Raw genomic sequence first — 14,128 nt, forward strand, 5'->3', positions numbered from 1 at the left:
TCTTTCTTCTTTAAAAATCCTGAACTTAGCAGTGATACTTGGAAGTTAGTCATTCTGGTAATAGCAAAGGAAAGATAGTACATTCTAAGTTATAATCTAGAGTCTATGAAGGGTCTTTGTGAGACTCCTATTAACAGGTGAACTCAGGAGAAATAAAACAATCTCCTGCCTACATTTAGCAAATTAGGGTTGGAGAGTAACCCATGCTATTAGACTTAGAGCTGTGCAACTCACTATGTGCTGTCTCAACAAAAGGACTAGAGCAATCTGTCTTACATCAGAAAAAGTAGCAATAGAAGGAAGGGGGAAAAGCAATTTGAGAGGTGGTGCAATGTTCAGCTGCCTCAGGAGGTAGAGACAATGCTACTTGTTTCTGCCCTGCTATAAGGTTGACCATAATTATGGAGTAATGCTCCAGCTTCCTTCAGCTCATAACCTTTTAGGTGGGAACTATGCCACTTCCCTCATTGACGTATAGTGCTTAATAACATTGGCTGTGCCTCTGTGGTCAGGTGGTCTCAGCTCCTGTAGAATTTTCTACATAGGAGTGATTTGTTTGTTTGTTTTCTTTTTACCAGTCTTGCCTTTAACTTTGAAAGTAGGGTTTCCAACTATATCATAGACCTAGTATTTAGGATTTTCCAGGATGCAGATTTGTACGCCTAAAACCAGGACAGTCCCAGGCAACCATGCCTTCTTAACTCCTTGTATGACATCTGGGTGTCTCAGGGATCCCACCGCTGATGTGAGCTGGTACACTTAGTGGTCCATCTTATGATTCTCTTCCAATGACAAAGCCACCCCCTTGGTTCTCTTTGAGCTATAAATTGCCTGAGCTCTGGACGCAGCTCTTATTTGATCTCTAGTTGGCCACCTGCCCTACTGCAGAGCTCTAAGGCAGGTCACTGTCATCATCAGCGCAGTAACTGTGATGGTAAGTGGCCAGCCAACAACCTTAGCTCTGTCCCACAGACCTTAGGGATCTGAGATCATGTCTATGACTTACGTCTGTCTGAACCAGCCATTCTGCCATTCTATTTCTACTGCAGCCACTTCCTGCTGTCAGGAATTTTTACAAGAATGTTACCTTCCAGAATTTTAAATACCAGCTATGCATGGTGTCCCACTGCATAGTATTTCTTCTCTGTCCATACCCCTTAGGTTTTGTTTGTTTGTTTGTTTTAATTTTTTTGGAGAGATTTTTTGCCAGAAAGACAGAGAGAGACAGGAAGAGAGAAATCAGCCCCCGGGGGGATGGCCATGCTGCAGTCCCTTCTCCTCCATTCTCCTCTCAGGATCTTGGGCACACACGTACATGTGCTCAGCATGAGTTTAAGCCACCTGCTCTGGGACTTGAACTGGGGTTGGCTACATGGGAGTCCAGCGACATAGCCATTACTCCATCTGCTGGTCCCAGTTTGACCCTCCTGCTGACACCAGGGGTGTGAAGCCAGAGAGGGGAGCTCAGACATAAACATCTGCATTTCTGCATTTACCTCTTCTCTTGACATCTCCCATCATCAGAAGGTTTCATACTCCCCAATGGGAATTTTTTTCTGTTTTTATCTGCCAGAGGGAGCATGCACTTGCCAGAGAGAGATAGAAAGGGAGAGAGAAGGAGAGAGAGTAAGAAAGCACTCTTAATGGGGAATGGTCGTATTGCAATCCCCTCTCCATTTCTCCCTTCTTTCAGGATTTTGGGTGTAGATACATGTACCTAGCATGTTTCTCAAGCTTCTGGGTCTGGACATGATTCATGTAGTCAGACATGTGGAATTCCGCTAACTTAACTGCCAGGCCATGATGGACTGCTCTGACTGGAAAACATGATTCATGTAGTCAGACATGTGGAATTCCACTAACTTAACTGCCAGGCCATGGACTGCTCTGACTGGAAACTTTCTTACATCACATTCGACATGTGTTCCCACTGAGTTGGCATGTGGAGGGAAGCTCATGAAGTTAGAAAACCCTAAACCAGGCCACCCCATGGCCAGGTGGTTAGAGCCTCTGGATCCCATGTGCCCAACTGCAGAGGTTCAAGTCCCAAACCCAGTGGCTTAAAAAACACACTGGGCACATGTGCATGTGTGCCCAAAATCTTGAAAAAGAAGATGGAAAAGGAATTGTGGCATGACCATCCTCCAAGGGTGATGCCTTCTCATTTTCCCCTCTCTCTCTTGCAAGCACATGAGCCCTCTAGTAAATGTTTGAAGGAAAGAAATAAAGGAAGGAAAGGAGGAAGAGAAAAGGAAGGATAGTAGATTTTAAACTTAAAAAAAAAAAATCAGTGTGCTAATCTAATAGCGTCCTCTGCCTGAAACTAAAAATGTATTGCTTCAGTTAAAGAGAAGCAACTAGTAATTTGCTAAATACATCCACAGTTGTTTTAAAAAAATATTAATCTCTTTATACTCTCTTTATACTTTTTAGTTGTCTTAGTTTGGTACTGCCTTTCTTACTTTTTCCTTTTTTTACTACTTTGATAGCAAGTAAATCTGTGGTAGCATTGCCAAAAACAAACAAACAAAAATTAAGTTTTATTATCATTAAGCATGCTAAGACCCTTCGTTTCCTCACTGACACATCACTATCTTGTGGTGGATTTTCAATGAGATTATTTGACATAGAATCATAGACTATTAGAGCTGCTGGGTTCTAAGAGGTCATTAGTTCAGTCCTTTTTATAAAATAAATTTGTAAAGACCTTTTTAGAGCAGTTTTAGATGCATAACAAAATTGAATAGAGAGATATTCCCACATACCTCCACAAATAGCATCCCCCCATTTCCCACCAGAATGGTATATTTGTTGCAATCACTGAGACTATGTTGATGCATCTTTATTGCCCAAAGTCCCTTGGTTACCTTACAGTTCTCTCTCATCCTATATTCTGAGTCTATACAGAACTGTGACAGGGTATTTTCATGACTCTAAGAATCCTCTGTGCTCAGTGGATGGGTAATTATCCCATCACTGGACTCCCACATAGTTGGCTACAGTTTAAGTCCCAGATCCGGTAACTTAAAACTCATGCCCGGCGCATGTGCATGCATGCTGAAGATCCTGAGAGGCAAATGGAGAAGGGATTGTGGCATGGCCATCTCCCTTGGAGGGAGGAATTTCTCACTTTCTATCTCTCTGTCTCTCTGGCAAACACATATGCCCTATAGCAAAAATCTCTAAAAAAGAGAAAGAAAAAAGAATCCTCTGTGCTCTGCCTATTCATTCCTCCCTCCTGACAGCCCCAGGCAATCACTGGTCTTTTTGCTATCTCCATGGTTTTGAATTTTCCAGAGTGTCATGTAGTTGGAATCTTAAAGTACGTAGCTTTTCAAATTGGATTTTTTACTTAGTCATATGCGTTTGTTTCCTCCATGCTTTTAACGGCTTGAGACCTCATTTCTAAATGCACATTTGCTAAAAATTACTGAATAACTATGGTGTCTGAGTGTAAGCAAACATCTCGGTACACTTTGGAAACGGCCATTCTGAAGACCGTTTGGAGGTTTCTTACAAAATTAAACATGCTCTTACTTATGATCCAGCAAGTCACACTCCTGATGTGTACACAGCGTCAGAAAAGTGTGTCCACACAACAGTGCTTATAGTAGCTTTATTCATAATTGCCAAAACGTGGCAACAATCAAAACGTTCTTCCGTAGGTGAATGTTGAAAATGTTCCACTGTCCAGAACATCCAGACAATGGAATATTATTCACCACTTTTTCAATATTTTTAAACCAGCATTATTATGAACTATTTTCTTTCCTCAAAAAGAAATCTTGCTCAAAAACCACATATTGAAAAAGCAATGGCATCTGTGGTTGATAGCAAGACGGAGCCCTGAGACCTAACCCTCAGACACAGGCATGAAAAAATCCTGTAACTCCTTTTGCAAAGCATTGATGACCATCATTAAAGACCAACAAACCCAGGTTCAGAGGGGCCACCTTACTGCCCAATGTCACATAGTATGTTTGACTTAACAACTTTCCCCACTACTTCATGGTTACATGTATTTTAAATACTTAAATACTTATTTAAGTATTTAACTAAATTTTATTTGTTTGATTTTTAGTTGTATGCCTCTTTAAATGTCTTTAAGTTGTTGAAAAAATTGATTTTTTCCTTTTATTTAGTGGTGACACACCATTAAGCTAAACATCAATAGAAGAAAGTGATCCCATTTTTTTAAAGATTATATATTCAGAAAAAGTTACAAAACAAACAAATATTTACCAGCACCTCTTTGCATTGAAAACTTCAAGAATTAAGCTAAATACTGAAACAAGCCAAGTATATCCCAAGAAAATGTTCAGACCATTATGCCCAACAAGATATTTTCTCACTTCAGCAAATCATTATTTGACATAAAACAAGAAGAATGGGGTTATGTATATACGTAATAATATCAGGGTAAAGAGAAAAATGTTAAGCTTATTGTCCAGATCACAAAAAAGGGTGAGATTGAGATGAGAAGATTTTTTGTTTGTTTGTTTCTTGGTTTTTTTGTTGTTGTTTTTGTTTTATTTTGTTTTGTTTTTTACAAGTCTAAATTCTGAGAGTTGAATAGCCAATAAGTCTTATTATACATTGGAAGACTTTATACAGATGTTTAAACTTCAGGAACTGTGAGTTTTTAAAGCCACAGAAGATTGATTTCATGTTTTTCTTTTATAGCATTTTGATGTGGACTTGGCAAAGACCAAGGTTCCTGTGCTAATTTCCTCTTGCTCTGTGCAATTAGTCAGCATTTTAAATGAGGTAACAGGATATCATTGTCTACTGACCATTGCAGCCCATTTGTTTATGGCACACTCCCCAGGCTTTCAGATGTGCAATATTATTACCCACCTCTTCATTTGGGTTGCTGTCTCTTTCCTCTTTTTTAATTTCTCCAGTTCTTCTCCCTTCAATCCTCGCTTCCTTTGTGGGCAATACAAGAAGGCACTTTTCCTTCCAGCTGGCAAGGCATTAAGGAGGTCTGAAGGGGGTGTACGAGAGTGACTTACACACTCCCCAGAGGCCAATTACACTTGGACTCCTCCTGCTCTGGCCTGACCAGGGAGCAGGGCTTTCCCTCACAGCCTATTGTGCTAACTCTGAGCCACCTGATCAGCCCGGTCCTACACAGTATTTAAATCAGGGCGTCACCAATCCCAGACCCACGTCAGGGCCTCTAGGTAACACTGGGGAATAAATTAACATTCTACTGTTGTTCCAAAGCCACATGGACACCATTATTAGAAACTCATCAGCAATAAAGAAGGTCGTTATGCAAGTCTCAAGAAGACAGGAGATGAAATGGCATCATGCGATTGTGTGCTATTGCACTGTCTTAATAAAAAATGAGCATGTTGCCTTTGTTAGTTGGGTGGAAGGGCGATTAGAGTTTAATATGACATTACATTATATGGCTAGTAGTATAACTTTACTACAAGCATTTTATTTAGGTATTCTAAATATAGCACAAAAAAAGAAAGAAAAGAAAAAGAAAGTATAAAAGACTACACAGAAAAACAGATACGCAGTCTATTCATGTGCTAGCTAGATTTGTAATCCTAACCACCTAATCCTAACCACTGAGTGGTCAAGCTAGTTAGAGCAACACTTGCATAAAAGCAATGTCAGAAAAGGAAGGATATGGAAAAATGACTAAGAGGCAGGTTAGCAGAGATGTAAAAGACTGGCTCTGAATGAGAATTATTTGAGAAAATATATATTTTAGAATCAATAGCAATGCACTTTACAGAATTTTGAAAAGTAAAGAGAAGGACTTTGAATTTATTGAGGACAAATCTTGGCAGGACATCATGATAAAATACTTTCATTTTACAGCAGAAAAAAAAAAAAAAGAAAAGAAAAAGAAAAAAAACTATTTCTTTGTTAAGATAGTTTGCATTCTTTTTTTTCCCCCCTAAGGTAATTTGTGATGTTGCTATTGAAATTGTGCAGTGAATTTCCACAGTAAGTTTCACAGTCCTTTACATTCAGAATACACATCTATAATATTACATAATTATATCTATCTATGTATCAGTCATTTTCACCACTTTTATAACCTGTATTACAGTGTCCTGAATGAACACAAAAGGGAGAGAAATCATACCCTTTAAATAACTCAAAGGCTTTTAAAAATAGGCAATAAAAATATTTTTAGGTAAGATGTATTATAATTCTTCTATCTCAAAAAAACTATGTATATAGTAATATGTGAAATAATATTCAAACTGCTACTATTTTAGAAAAGCATATAACAGAAATGATTTTTTTCACTCTACAAGGAAAGGTTATTACGCAGCTAATATAGCTTCTAGAGCTTGAGGAACGTTTTTAAAACGTGTTCGCTATTTTCAAAGACCCAAAGTACTCACACTTTAATGCTGATTCAAAAGTATATTTTGTATCTTTAATTTTTACCTTTCTTTTGCCAAGGAGTATGTTTGCTCACTAGAGGAAGAGAGAAAAGAGAGGAGGGGAAGAAAGCACACCCAATGGAGTGTGGCCATATCGTAATTTCTTCTCCATTTCTCCATCCCATCAATATTTGGGGTACATGAGCCCAGTGTGCTCTTCAAGTTTCTGGGGCTGGCTCACTAACCATTAGGCTGCAAAGCCAACCCTGTATCTTTTTTACGAGAGAGGAAATTTTAAATTGAATCACCACCTCAATTTTCATTCTTTTTCTGTGGCCCCCATTAAGTAGGAATAGCAAGTAAAACTGTATCTATAATAAAAATGAGCAAATTTATATCAAAAGCAATTTTAATTTAGTCGGAATTTATGATGTAAAAGGGAAATTCATAACTATTTTCGTATTTATATATGGGCCAGCCCTGCAGCCTAGTGATTAAGGGAGCAGGATCCCATATGGCCCTCCATGATGTGAATCTCTGTTCTGGTGGCTTCAAAGACACACAGAGTGTGTGTGTGCCCAAGATCATAGCAAGACAGAGATATGGAGGAGTAGGGCCTATGGCATGACCACACCCCATTGAGGGCGCTTTCTTCCTCTCACCCTCACTGCTTCTTTGATTTTCTCTGGTAAGGGCGCGTGCGCACACACACACACACACACACACACACACACACTGGCAATTTTTTCTTAAAGTACTTAGATATATTTTGTAACAACCTATGTCTTTAAAATGGATAGCTGCTTAATATATAAAGAATTCAGGGGTAGATGGTAGCATGGCAATAGCACAACTGGACCCACATTGGAAAGGTCCTGGGTTCTCATCCTGAGAGCTCTCTGGGTACAACAGTCACACACTCAGAAGTCCCTGATCCAAGTCAGCGGAGATCGAAGGTGAGTTATAGCACAAAGACTCTGTTGGGTATGGATGTGCCTGTTTCTCTCTGTCTCTCTCCCTCTCTCTCTCAGAAGTAAATGAATACACTTTTTAAAAAGCCCAGATAAACTGATTTTAAAAACAGGGTCTCAATAATACATGAACAAATATATGAAAGGAAGTAATAGACATGAATAGTAAACATGAAAAAAATTCAGCCTTCCTAGTGGCCACATAAACGCAAATAATACTGATATGTGTAACTTAAGCAAATGCACAGGCATACAAATGAAAATGCTGATGAACATACAGTGAGAAAAGTACTGAACAGTAGTACTGATAGTATAAATAAGTACTACAGTTCTGGAAAGCTAATGTTTTTTGTAAGTTTATATTTATTTATTTCAAATCTTGGCAGGACATCATGATAAAATACTTTCATTTTACAGCAGAAAAAAAAAAAAAAGAAAAGAAAAAGAAAAAAAACTATTTCTTTGTTAAGATAGTTTGCATTCTTTTTTTTCCCCCCTAAGGTAATTTGTGATGTTGCTATTGAAATTGTGCAGTGAATTTCCACAGTAAGTTTCACAGTCCTTTACATTCAGAATACACATCTATAATATTACATAATTATATCTATCTATGTATCAGTCATTTTCACCACTTTTATAACCTGTATTACAGTGTCCTGAATGAACACAAAAGGGAGAGAAATCATACCCTTTAAATAACTCAAAGGCTTTTAAAAATAGGCAATAAAAATATTTTTAGGTAAGATGTATTATAATTCTTCTATCTCAAAAAAACTATGTATATAGTAATATGTGAAATAATATTCAAACTGCTACTATTTTAGAAAAGCATATAACAGAAATGATTTTTTTCACTCTACAAGGAAAGGTTATTACGCAGCTAATATAGCTTCTAGAGCTTGAGGAACGTTTTTAAAACGTGTTCGCTATTTTCAAAGACCCAAAGTACTCACACTTTAATGCTGATTCAAAAGTATATTTTGTATCTTTAATTTTTACCTTTCTTTTGCCAAGGAGTATGTTTGCTCACTAGAGGAAGAGAGAAAAGAGAGGAGGGGAAGAAAGCACACCCAATGGAGTGTGGCCATATCGTAATTTCTTCTCCATTTCTCCATCCCATCAATATTTGGGGTACATGAGCCCAGTGTGCTCTTCAAGTTTCTGGGGCTGGCTCACTAACCATTAGGCTGCAAAGCCAACCCTGTATCTTTTTTACGAGAGAGGAAATTTTAAATTGAATCACCACCTCAATTTTCATTCTTTTTCTGTGGCCCCCATTAAGTAGGAATAGCAAGTAAAACTGTATCTATAATAAAAATGAGCAAATTTATATCAAAAGCAATTTTAATTTAGTCGGAATTTATGATGTAAAAGGGAAATTCATAACTATTTTCGTATTTATATATGGGCCAGCCCTGCAGCCTAGTGATTAAGGGAGCAGAATCCCATATGGCCCTCCATGATGTGAATCTCTGTTCTGGTGGCTTCAAAGACACACAGAGTGTGTGTGTGCCCAAGATCATAGCAAGACAGAGATATGGAGGAGTAGGGCCTATGGCATGACCACACCCCATTGAGGGCGCTTTCTTCCTCTCACCCTCACTGCTTCTTTGATTTTCTCTGGTAAGGGCGCGTGCGCACACACACACACACACACACACACACACACACACTGGCAATTTTTTCTTAAAGTACTTAGATATATTTTGTAACAACCTATGTCTTTAAAATGGATAGCTGCTTAATATATAAAGAATTCAGGGGTAGATGGTAGCATGGCAATAGCACAACTGGACCCACATTGGAAAGGTCCTGGGTTCTCATCCTGAGAGCTCTCTGGGTACAACAGTCACACACTCAGAAGTCCCTGATCCAAGTCAGCGGAGATCGAAGGTGAGTTATAGCACAAAGACTCTGTTGGGTATGGATGTGCCTGTTTCTCTCTGTCTCTCTCCCTCTCTCTCTCAGAAGTAAATGAATACACTTTTTAAAAAGCCCAGATAAACTGATTTTAAAAACAGGGTCTCAATAATACATGAACAAATATATGAAAGGAAGTAATAGACATGAATAGTAAACATGAAAAAAATTCAGCCTTCCTAGTGGCCACATAAACGCAAATAATACTGATATGTGTAACTTAAGCAAATGCACAGGCATACAAATGAAAATGCTGATGAACATACAGTGAGAAAAGTACTGAACAGTAGTACTGATAGTATAAATAAGTACTACAGTTCTGGAAAGCTAATGTTTTTTGTAAGTTTATATTTATTTATTTATTTATTTATTTATTTATTTCATGAACAAGAAAGAGAGGCACGGGGAGGGAGATACAGGCACCCTCACCAGGGTCTCTTTTTTTTTTTTTTGAGAGGTTTTTTTGCTATAGGGCATGTGCACTCGCCAGACAGACAGAGAGAGACAGAGAAGTAGAAAGCGAGAAATCACCCCCCAGAGGGGATGGCCACACCGCAATCCCTTCTCCTCCATTCTCCTTGGGCCCTTGGATACGCACGCACACGCACCTGGCGTGAGTTTAAGCCACCGGGTCCGGGACTCAAACCGTGGTCAGCTACATGAGAGTTCAGTGACATAGCCATTACGCTAACTGCTGGTCCCATCACACCAGGGTCTTGATACTGTGATTCATCCCTAGCTTCAGTTAACCCTGGACCATGGGTATTCATGTGCCACGCATGTTCAGGGAGATCTCAGGACATGAACCCAGAACTTCCCCAGGTGAGTCAGCCTTGCAAAATATTGTGTTACCACTGCACCACCAGCCAGTCTTCTGGAAAGTAATTTGACAATCTATACCACAGACCTTACCATAGTCATGTCTTTACCAAATTTCACTTCTTGAACTAAATGTTAAGAAACTAGTACAAGGGACCAGCAGTTAGCGTAATGGCTATGTCGCTGGATTACCACATAGCTGACCACGGTTCGAGTCCCGGACCCGGTGGCTTAAACTCATGCCGGGCACGTGTGCGTGCATACCCAAGATCCCAAGAGGAGAATGGAGGAGAGGGGATTGCAGCATGGCCATCCCCCCTGGGGGGTGATTTCTCGCTTTCTGTCTCTCTGTCTCTCTCTGTCTGTCTGGCGAGCGCATGCGCCCTATAGCAAAATAAAAACCTCTCCAAAAAAAGAAACTAGTACAAAATTTAGTCAAAGTATATCCACTGAAATTTTCATTACATACAGTTAATATAATCAGATATTATTACTTAATTCTGGAGAACAGATTAGTGGCTAAGTGAATTACGATACATGATGTATAACATTATACAACTATCAAAATCAACTTCAGAAATTATTAAGAAATAGGAAAATGCACATAAAATTATTTTCAGTTTTAAATATAAGATTCAAAACTGGGTACATGGGACTAGCAGATGACAAAATGGTTTTGTTATTGGACTCCCCATGGCCGACTATGGTGAGAGTCCCAGACCTGGAGGTTTGAAACTCACATCAGGCACGTGTGCATGTAGGCCCAAAATCCTGAGAGGAGAATGGAGGAGAAGAGATTGCAGTGTGGCTATCCCCCTGGTGGGTTATTTCTTGCTTTCTCTCTGTCTCTCTCTGTGTCTCCAGTAAACACACACTCCCTATAGCAAAAATCTCTCTTTAAAACAAACAAACAACAACAAAAACAACAACAACAAAAAACAGGGATACACTTGATTCCGGCCATCTGTTTAAGATATATCTGGAATATTTGTTTATCAAAACTCATCCCACGCTGTGCGGAATCCCAGAGAGTCCCATGGAAAGACCCACAGAGAGAAGAACTAACTTCTTGGCTCAGGAGCTCCAGCCGGCTGTCTTATGCAGCCATCCCTGCCAGGGTGCCAGATGTGTGTGGAAAGCCATCTCAGACTTTCCAGACCAGCCCATTTGCCAAGTGAATGTCACTAAGTGGCCTTAGGCAACACCATGAGAAAAGAAGAAGTGTCCACCAAGCCCTGCCAGAATGCCAGAGTCACATATGAGATACAGTAAAATAGTTGTTAATGTGCTAATACATAGAAATATACAAAGATGTAGACGTGGGTGCAGATAAAGGAAGATAGGTAGATTTAAAGCTAAAGGAAATGATTGAAAGGAAATACTCTAAAATATTAATAGTGGTTATCTTTGAGAAAGATGTTTATCAACAATTTTTAATATTCTTTTGTACTTATGTAATTTCTAATGATAAACATGCATCACTTTAACATCAAATTGTTCTTTTTAGGGATTGATGTTATGGATGGTGGTGTAGCAGGAAAACACAACACTCTGAGAATCAGACTCAATGAGAAAGCTCTGGGTTCGCATCTGGGGACCTCCCTGAACACACCCAGCAGACACAGGCCCATTATCTGGGACTGGGTGTGGCTGCAGGTAGATGTCAGCATCAAGACTCTGGTAAGGGTGTGATCCTTCTCCCCCTTTCTCTCCATCTCACTCATGGAATAAATAAATCAAACTTTTTTTAAGCATTATTTTTAAAAGAGAAAAATGGATTACCCATTATGGTTTAAAACAAAATATATCTTTAACACAATCAAAGAAATATGGCAAAAAAAAAAAAACCCTTGGGATTTAATTACCTGCTTTGAGATTTAAATCATTTAAATGACTAAGTCATTAAAATTTTAAAAATGAAGACACTTTTCAAAAATAGTTGCTACTAGGGGTTTTTTAATGACTCAAACCAAATTTAGAAAATAGCAAACTAGATGTGGGTAACACTCAGCTCTAAGAGCGTCAGGGATGATAATGCACTCACAGTCGACCTGGGGGGTGGTGAACCAGAGCGTTCCTCTACCAGGTTATGGGCATTTCTAGTTTTGTTCATCAATTTCATTTTAAATTCCCAGGATCTGAATTAATTGCAGGTGTCTGCTTCCAAAAGGAGTGTAGTCTTTAAATTATACATGTCACTGCCTCACTTACATCATGTCACATCCTGTTAGGTTTCTTCCCACCATAAACTGGCATAACACAACATGACACGAGAGAAATGTATTGACATGGTGCAAGACGTCGAAAATAAATACTACATTTTAGCAGATGTTATAGTACAGACATTGTGAGTTATTTGACTCCTTCTGAGTGACTTGGTTTACCTTATTAAATCTGGTTCTCAAAAAGCCCATAATAAAATTGCTTGTAGTCGCTCCCAGGAGTCTTGAATGTAAGTTTGGAGGTTAAGAAATGTTAAATAATGTGGTCCAGGGGAAAAAATTCATTTATCCAGATGGCATTTGAAGAATCTTTTACTGCAAATAACTCGATCAGAAAATTATGTAGAATATTGACTTAAAATGGAATAATGACCGTGCCTTTATGGGACAAGAACACTAATACAGAAGGAATATTGTTTTAATGTGCTGTATAAGCAAGAATCAGGATTTGCCAAAATGCTAACAGTGGTCAAGTGATCAAAATAAATAGTTGAAAGCAGTCTGGGGTAGGGTAGTGATGAATGGGGTACTGTGTGGGTCATGCCCAGTTCCAACTCAACTTGACCCAATTGCTGCCTTATGAAAAAATGTAGAGCCAGTGACTCTAGCATGTCTCATTTATTTATTTATTTAAGTTCGCTATAGGGCATGTTGCTTGCCGGAGAGAGACAGAGAAAGAGAGGAAGAGTGAGAAAGCACCCCCTGGGGGGCTGGCCATGCCACAATCTTTTCTCCATTCTCCTCTTGGGACCCTGTGCATGCACATGTGCCTGGTGTGTTTTTCAAGCTGCCAGGTCCAGAACTCAAACCTTATAGTCAGCCATATCAGATTCAGCTGCCTTCACCACCACTAGCTGACCCATTGTCTCACTTTTAAAGAGAAAAGGAAAGTTCAGATTTTTATGTGTGTGAAATGTATTTATTTTTAAATGGTGGCAACTAATTCATAGTTTTAAAACCTGACATAGATAAAACAAAATATACCTATAGGCAGAGAGAGAGCCAGGTGGGTTCCACAGCCCCTATTGACTTCAGCCTTAAGTGATAATATTCCCAGAAACTGTGGGAATATCATTATGTATCTGTGGCTGACTTGAGAAGCCCAGCTGCTCGACATCCAGTGCTGTACAAGCCACAGAACAAGGCATCTTCCAGAGCAAGTTCATATTTTTTTTCCTAAGCTAGTTTCACTCCTTAATTTTCAGCATGATCAAACCACCATCAAGTCTGCTCCTGACACAGAACAATACTAATCACAAATTAAGCTTAAACATTTCTATTGAAGAGTTTAAGCTTGATCTAAGAGGAATTTTTCATCTTCAGATGTTCCAAAATGTGCTAAGAACCCAAAAGTCCCAGCTAAAGTTTATAATATAATAACCTCTGGCTCTGGTAAGGGAGACTGCAAACAAGAGATCCAGGAAAGTGGGAAGAGTGGCTATTTGAACTCAAAGAAATCTTGAATGACAAATTGTTAACCAAGTTTTTACATTTTAACTAAAACTAGTAGTTTTGTTGACTGCAAACACAATGATAAGTACTCATGAACTCTTACATGCCCAGTGCTCTGCTAAGGGCTAAGAGTGTGTGTGTGTGTGTGTGTGTGTGTGTGTGTGTTGGAGGGGAAGGCTCTTCCAAAAGTTCATGGAAAACTGTATATTATGAAAAAATGATGCATTTTTTATTATGTTTTCAAACATTTTTGCAACAAAATTAATTTGTATTGCAATCTCGTTTTTCCACAGACTTGTATTCCCCTTGTGCAAATGTTAGCAAAGCTTTGTTCTTTTCCTCTCATGGAGGAGAGACTTATAGAAACTGATCATTATAATACAGT

This window comes from Tupaia chinensis, unplaced genomic scaffold (genome assembly GCF_000334495.1).
Source record: "Tupaia chinensis unplaced genomic scaffold, TupChi_1.0 Scaffold000498_1, whole genome shotgun sequence".
Taxonomy (NCBI): Eukaryota; Metazoa; Chordata; class Mammalia; order Scandentia; family Tupaiidae; genus Tupaia; species Tupaia belangeri.